This window comes from Thalia democratica, chromosome 4, assembly GCF_965202585.1.
Source record: "Thalia democratica chromosome 4, ktThaDemo2.hap1.1, whole genome shotgun sequence".
NCBI lineage: Eukaryota > Metazoa > Chordata > Thaliacea > Salpida > Salpidae > Thalia > Thalia democratica.
In genome coordinates, this window is record NC_139168.1 from 42,843,510 (window position 1) to 42,852,667 (window position 9,158).

The window sequence follows — 9,158 nt, forward strand, 5'->3', positions numbered from 1 at the left end:
ATATTAGTTGATATTACTTCCTTATTAAGCTAAAGCCCCGTTCAACACTTGCCTGGCCATTGTGAAGCACAAAAACAGCCTCAAGGACTCTTGTTAAATCTTTATACTTGCTTGGGATATCGAGTGTGTCAAAATAAAAGGTGTCTAAACTGTGACTTTTTTCAAGAAAATTTTCAAAAAGTATTTGAGTGTTAGAAGAACTTAACAAATCAATGTATTGATTAATGCTGTGGTCACCCTCTTTTGCTTTTAGTATACTGCTACTACTTTTGAAATTATTATTTATAAACAAAAATTTAACCTCTATTTTTTTAACAAAAGTAATACAACACTAATCTGTATTCATTTTAATTTTTTTTTACTGAAAACAAGTAGTTGTAAACAAATAACAAATAACTTAATTATTTAAAAAATAAGAACTAATAGTACAATATAGTGTTTTTTAAACTACATAAGTAACTAAAAATAAAAAGTTTATTAGAACTTTTCAATGAATAGTTACAACAACTTTCATTTCTCTAAACTGTTCGATTTTACTGAAGTAAATATAAATTTAAAACTTAAAAAAACTACAATGTTAATACTAAGAATATTGAAGAACTAGCCGCAAGGCTAAAAAAATTCTAAATAACCACTTAAATAATAAAATTACTACTTTTGAACAAAATATTGAAACTGGATTAACTAAACCTCATTCTAGATCTAGAAAAAAATTTCCCTGAAATTTAGAGAAAAAATCAAAACTTCCCTGAGTTTCCCTGAGTTAAAAGAAAAATGCCAAAATTCCCTGAGTTTCCCTGAGATTTTCTACAGTTTGAAAATTCCCTGAGATTCTCTGAGTGTGTGGCAACCCTGAAATTAGAATCCAGCCGGATCCGGACTTTTTTTTTCAAATTAGAATCTGGCCATATCGGGATATCAGACAAAAATGGCAACATCCGGCCGGACCCAGATAGTGAGTCCGGTACATCACTAGTATAAACTAGCCTGAGTCAGAATGAGGTTTTTAAAAACTAAAAAAAAAGAACTTTAATCTAATAATAAGTAGAACAGCTAGCCACAAGGTTTACAAATTTAGGTCTTATTTACAATTAAAAATCTGAAATTAAGTTCTTGAACAAAATACACTAGAAAATTACAAAATATTGAAAACTGGATCAGCTCAAACTCATTCAAAATCTAAAAGAAAACTAGGCTGAGTTTATATAAAAAACTTAACTAGCCTGAGGCAAAACCAAGATTTTCTAAAAATTCCCAAAAATTTTCAAACTAGCAGGGTTGCCACTGTTTAAGTCAATAAAACTAGCTAGAGTGAGTATAAACAAGCCTGAGTCAGAATGAGGTTTTTAAAAACTGAAAAAATTACTTTAATCTAATAATCAGTAGAACAGCTAGCAAAGGTTGACAATTTGGTAGTAAAGTTGTGGACTGATTGTGGTACACTTAACTTATTAGTACCACCCATCATAACTAAATACTACCTTATTAAATTAATATCTAACAAATACTAAATTCTAACTGAGAATACTTTCTATAATCAGACACGACAGTTTTGAGTGATGAAAATTTATATAAAACACAACAAGAAATACTAGCATATACAAATTATTAATTACTTTGGTAACTTTTTAAAAACTGGAAGCTATTTAAATCTATATTAAAAGACTTAAAACAATAAACTAAAAATTAAATAAAACTTTTAGTAAACAAGAAACTGTAAAATTTTTAATTAACTATTAAACTATAAACCTGGCTTAAATATTTAAACAATTAAACACTAATTAAAATATTCACTTTTAAAACAAAACACTACTTACAACAAGCATTCACAAAAAAGTTCAAGATATTTTGTTGCTTCAAGCTGCACACCAAACTAACTAACTGATTACATATAAACTGCCTGTCATGTTCTGATGTTTTGTTGCATCAGTATTTAGTGTGAAACATTTTGTCATATGATTCTCATTGGCTCGTACATTTAACTGTATTAACTCTAAATGTTCTCTGAGCTCAACTTTAAAAAATAAATAATGCAAGTATTCATTCCAAAGTTTTTAATTTTACAACATATGTAAAGAGTTGCATTTATGAAATGTTTATTTCATAGTTTAAATGTAAACAATGTAAATTAGTCAGATGTACAAAATGAGCCAATCACGGTAGGTGTTTAATTTTAACTGACGAAAATGACTCTTTTTAATTAACACAGGGTTTGTTTCAAATTAGAATCCGGCCAGATCCGGATATCAGACAAAAATGGCAATATCCAGTCAAACTGGATAGTGAGTCCGGTACATCACTACTTTTAAAACAAATAACCTATATTATTTGTTGAAATTTAAGATCTTTTGTTCCTCAAGTAGGTCTTTTTTCCTCAAATTTGCAAGCAAAAAAGGTTGCAGCACAACCAAGATCAAGGGTAGGTTTTAGGGAAACTTGATCATTTAATTCAACTTTAAATAACTGGTTAAGCTGAGGTTTGTAACTATCACGTCTTTCATAATGGTGCACAGCAATTTAATTACCAAGCACAAAATGTTCTCATGCATAAAGGCAACAACAGGCTGGGTACTCTGGTACAATATCAAAAAAAGCCACATATGAGATATCACATAACTAAATAAATGCAAGAAAAATTTGAAATAAATATCACAGTTTCACTATGGAAGTGTCCTTGCCACAGATCATCAATACTAAAAAGGACTAAAAAAACTGCTTGTTCAAGTAGGGTAGTTATTCAATATGTTAAACGAAAAACTTTGCAGCTTTATAAAGGATATTTTATTAATTTTTACCAGATGAAGGCATTGGAAACTAGTAATTTTGTAGATTTCTAGGAAAATTCTGCATTTTTAGTCTGACTTTAAAGGATTTTTAATAATGTTTTTACTATTTGAACTCTTTGGAAAATGAGGAATTTTGTAAATTAATCTGACTAAATCTGACCTTATTTTAAATTTTGTTAACTTCCTGACTATTCCTGACATTTTTTCAAAAACTCCCCATTTTTTCCTGACTTTTGGCTTTTTTTTTTTAGTTTTTCCTGACTTTTCCTGATTTCCTGACTGTGTGGCAACCCTGCCTTAATATGCATCTTAATTTGTTCAAATATATATTACTTTTTGAGTTGTAAATCTTAAAAAAATACAAAAATTTAAATTTTCAGAATTTGAACAGTTTTGCACCCCAGTTTATTACAGATGAACAACTATTTAAAACTAACAATTCAAATTTTAATAGTTTTGAGTTATTGTCATTAACTTCTTTTAATAAATTTTAAAAACTAAACTATTTTACACTTAAAATCTAAACAATTAGACCTAAATTTTTTTTTTTTTTTTTCTATAGATTAAAATTTTAATTTTTATATTTAAATTATTTTTTCAGGTATGGCTAAAAGAAGTTTTAAAACTGACTAAAACTTATTACTAGTAAATTAAATACCTTACTTTACAAACGTTAATAAAATGCATAATCATTTAACAGATTTTCAGAAACAAACTATTTTTTTCCCAGAGTAAATAGTCTTTATGGTCTTGAAATATTATCCTACCTTGGTTGTAAACTATGGGAAGAATTGCCTAGAAACTTAATAGAGCTATCTTGGTGCATTAGATTCTATTTGAATAAGAATTGAAAATGTTTGTTATTTAATAAACAAAAGATCTCTTTAAAGTGTTTGTATAAGACTGAGACTGATTTTTTTGATAGTTCTAACCATTTTATACTTCTGTTTAACTCAATTAAAATACTTTTATTATTACTTTATTTTTTAAGAATATTTGTCAAGTTTTATCATTTCATTTTCTAAGTTTAGCTGTTTAGTGTTAGGAGTGATTTTATTTCAAGTAGTTTAAACAAATTAATTAATTGTTAGTGCTAGACTTTATTGATTAAAACTAAATTGTTTACAAATCTATAAAACACAGAGTTGCCACTCATTTTTTCAAAAATTTTTCCAGGTTTTCTAAATTTCTTCCAGGTTTTTAAAATTACACATTTTTGGGTCTATTATTAGTCTTGAGTAAATTTCTATATTAGAAATAGTGTTAAATAGTATAAAAACATTGAAATTATACTGTAAAGTTACTTTAAATGTGTTTTATAAAAAAAAATTTTTTGATTATGACAATAAAGTCTTATTTAAATGATAGATTTTTTGTGTCAAATCGAAATTTTACTCCTGCAAATCTTAAATTTATCTAAAATTCCAGGTTTTTCCAGGTTTTTTGATCAATATTCCAAGTTTTTCCAGGTTTTTTTCAAGTTTTCTCAAATTCCAGGTTTTTCAAGGTTTTCTAGGTAAATTGGCAACCCTGAAAAAAGTTGAATTTTTTTTTTGCTCTAATTTTTTTTTACCTACAAACACATATACTAGAAAATTAGAGACACTATTTTAAAATACCTGGTGCTCTAACAGTTTTATGACTATACTAAATATTTTATGTATACTGACATTACTAACTCTACCCTCTTATTCAATTTTGAGATACTTGTTGCATTTTTTGTGGTTGCTCTTGTAGAGAGGGTACATGATCATAAAAATCAAAATCTAGGGGAGGAGACGGTGTGGAGCCTATGGTAGACTATGGTTTCCATGGTCAATATTGGCAGTAATGGGTTAAAAAAGGGTTCATACCATTTTAAAACTTAAAATAAAATGTTTATATGAATATATTATAAGTTTTTTGTTTTTATTTTTTCATTATTGTTTTAAAATTGGCTCAAAGTATTAGTTACAAGTTAATAGTGTGCAGCTTGATGACCAAAAGGCGTTCACTTTTTTCTTTCTTAATTATTTGTCCATTTTAAAGTCATGATGGCTGTCTACTAATAATTAAAGATAATAGCTAGGGACTGACACTTACACCCAAGATGTTTCCTTAGACAGGGGCAACCAATCAACAAGCCCATGAGCTGCAGTGCTCCCACTCTAATACTAACCACCATTTTATGTAGTAGCTATGTAATCTACAGGTGTCAATGCATCCAGCAAAAAAGTTCATAACACATAAACGTGAACACTACAACTATGGTCAATGGATTGGTGTGGAGAAAGACCTTTTGGTCATCAAGCATCACACCATATATTTTGTAATTAACTTTGATAAGTTTTAATAGGAACTTTTTTAAAATGTAACTTTAAGATCAATAAAAACTAATTATGTTTTACTTAAATAAAATAAGAAAATAATGGCATGCACTCTTTTTTAAACTCATGACTGCCAATATTAACGATAAAAAGGTATACATAAGAACTAATTATAAGTTTCCGAACTCAGACCTCAATGTCTCTATACTTCAATTATATAAAAAACTGAATATATCAGCTTATTTATACTACATATAGTTTTTATTTGATTTTTGGTATTAATTTTTGAGCGAATCCCCTTTAGAATTTAGAACATTATGGCGTTTTTATAAAAATATTTATAAACTTCAGTACAATTTTATATTCATTATTACCTGTACAATAAAAAAATAAACCAGAAAAGTATATTGAAAATAGGACATAGACCTATTGATTTTTACTTGTTTGAAAAATTTCAAATAAAATTTTAGTTATTTTGGATTCTACTTAAGCAGACACAAATTTAATTCTTATATTACTGAGAGTAGATAAAAAAAAGATTTATACTTGTTAAAGTAAAACTAAAAATATATTCTTGATTTGATTAAAATTCTGTAAATCCGTTATTAAGTATTATATTTCGGACCCAAATTGTTCATTTTTATAAATTTAAAAGCCAGTATACATGTTTTATTATTATAGGAAACAATAAATAAAATTTGTACTAAAAGTTAGAATCCGTCAATTTTCTAAAAAAAAAAAAAGAAACAATTTTCCCAATACTTTAATTTAACTTAAATTCGTTTTTGTGATATAGCGAAGAGAGACCATGTTTTCATTTTGATAAACTTTTCTAGACAACCATTCAAAATTATAGATTATAGTACTTTAAACTAGAAACTTTTAATTTTTTTTAATCAGTAGTAATTTTTCTAATACATAACTTTTAAAGACGAGCATAAAGTTAATTTTATAGGCAAATTTATTAATTTTTCAAAAAACATAAAACTTTAATGTCAATTATTTTCCTTATCTTTAAAGCTATCTAAAAATGTTTTTTTTTTATTTTAGAGAACGCACCTTTGTCTTTAATTAAAAAAAAATTTATTTGGTTAGGGATTGGAATTATTTCACGGGGTCCTTCCAAAAATAAAGGTTTTTTTTATGTTTTTTTTCATCAAATGGTATTAAAACCAAAAATAAATATTTCTTTTTTATATTTTATTTACTTTTTCCCTTAGTTTGCATATTATTTAAACTCTTAAATGGTTATTTTATAATCAATGTTACTATTTTTTACGATTTGGCCCAAAATCAAAATGATGTATACTACACTATCATTTGCCTTGGCCATTTCCTAGATAGAAAATTGATAAAAGGAAAAAAATATTTAATAAGAATGTGAATTACAAAAAGTTTAATTTAGTTATTTTATTTTTATTAAATTTGATGTAATTCATATTCTTATTAACTTTTCTTTTTCCTTTTATCAATTTTTTATCTAGGAAATGGCCAAGGCAAATGATAGTGTAATATACTACATTTTGATTTGGGGCAAAATCGTAAAAGATATTAAGATTATTTATAAAATAAACATTTAAGAGTTTAAATAACATGCAAACTATGGGAAAAAGAAAATAAAATATAAAAAAAAAATATTTATTTTTGGTTTTAATACCATTTGATGAAAAAAAAACATAAAAAAAACATTATTTTTGGAGGGACCCCATGAAATAATTCCAACCCCAAACCAATTAATTTTTTTTTAAATTAAAGACTAAGGTGCGTTCTCTAAAAAAAAAAAAAATTTCAGATAGCTGTAAAGATAAGGAAAATAATTGACATTAAAGTTTTATGTTTTTTGAAAAATTAATAAATTTGCCTTTAAAATTAACTTTATGCTCGTCTTTTAAAGTTTTAATTTAAAAATATTTAATGTATCATTTTATTGATAAATTAAAGACCACAGACTATAGAAAATTTAATATTCACTAAACATTTTCTAATATTATTACTATTTTAAACAATTGAAATTTGTGGCATTTTGGAGTTTTAAATGTGTGAAAATATTTTTATTAATGTTAAAAAAACTAGCATGAAAACTTATTAGTTTTTGTTTTTATATTCTAAATCTGAAACTAGTCGATTTTTTAATATTAAAATGTGTAAATTTTTATTTTTCTATTTTAATACTTCTTTTGTTAATTAATCTTTACATTATATTCAATATTTTTTACATATTACATGCAGGGGAAGAGACACTGGAGCATGCGTGCCTGCTAAAAAAACAAAAAAATAAGTAAAGAAAGTGTCAGCCTTATCCTTTAAGCATTTCATTTCCCTGTTAAATGTGTTTCTTTCCTTCTTTTGTTTTTTTTTCTAAAGTCTTTAGAAAAGTGAAACGAATTTTTAGAATATCAAATATACACATCTAGTGCGCAGAAAGCATTGTAAGTCGGTTATGGTGCAAAACTCAATTATGTATATATTTAAATACATAAGCTCCGTAAGAATTAAGATTCAAAAGTGTTAAGTGATGTTAGTGCACCGTGGTAGTTTAACCGAAAGGTTTTTTCGTACACCAGGTCCTAGGACCAAATATTTTGAGCAATTTAATTTTTGTTGTCTAATAAACTATAAAGTAATTATAAATGATTTTCTAAAGGAAAAATACTAATATTTTGTAAACCATCAAGCTAAACCTATCTTATGATAATGATTCAAGAGTAAATTAACTTCTATAAAAATAAATTATAATAAGTCTAAAAAAAACAGTAACAGTAAATGTTAATACTGTTAGATTTAAAAAACTATTAACTAAAAACAAATTTAAAAAGTATATATAAGTTTTAATTAATAATGTCTATAATAATTAAATTAAAAAAATAAGTAATAAATAAGTCTAAAAAAACAATAAAAGTAAACTTTAATATTGTTAAATTAAAAAGCTATTAATTAGAAACAAATTTTGAAAATATATATAAGTAATAAAAATAATATTAATAACAATTAAATTGAAAAAATTAATAATAAAAAAACAATGCATACTGTGAAGTGTGAAAATAGTGTTAACCTTATTATACAAAAAGACTAATTTAAATCTGAGTAAACTTAAAACTTTTAATAAAAGTAGTTTCTTATTTACCTAAATAGTGAAAGTTAAAAACGTTAATTGTACCAACCAGTAGATTTGAAAAATTTATCAATTTTTCTAGCAAACTAGTCTACTAGTTTTTTTCACTTATTATTTTAGAAATATTCTTTGAGACTCTTAATTTCTACCAATTAGTTTATTTTCATTTATGTAGTTATGCATTGAAAAGAAAAGGTTTAAACATTAAATTAGTCGCTAAAAGACCAAAATTTTAGTAAGTTTGATTAAGAATAATTTTTTTGTTCATAATTGAATAAGTGTTTGATTATTATAATCAACTGTTATCAAAGAAGGGTCTCTGATTTATTGCTTTAACAAATATATTTGTATTAAGAAAAAATAGACTTAAATAATTTTCTTAAAAGATTGATGAAGTTTTGAAATTTATTGGTTTATTTAAGTATAGCAACCACAAGTTCTCATTAATTTAATAAACATGTTGATTATATTTTTCTAGAGTACCTCAACTAATCCAAATAAATTAATGAGAAAAATAAGAATTAAATTTTAATTAAATTTATAGTAAAAAAATTAAGGCTATAAATGGTCCATTTATGCTACTGCTTTACGTATAGAAATAACTATTTAAAAAATATAATTTTTAAACTGTTAAGGCCATAGCGGAAGAGTGAATTAACTTTTTCAAAAGTTAACCTTACTTTTCACATTAAAAACTAGTCTGCTTATTTAATAACAGATATTTTAAAATTTCATCAAATGTATAAGTTTTAAAGGCAAAAATTAAATGTTTCACTAAACTTCTATCTCCTCCTAAAATTGTCAGTAATTTTTTACTCTAATCTTAAACAAATGTTAAACAACTTTTTGGAAACAGATTCTTAAGTTTTTTGAAAATATTTTTTATCGAAAACAAAAAAATTACTTACTTAAATTTTGGTCATTAATTAAAAAATGAAGCTTTAAAAATATGCT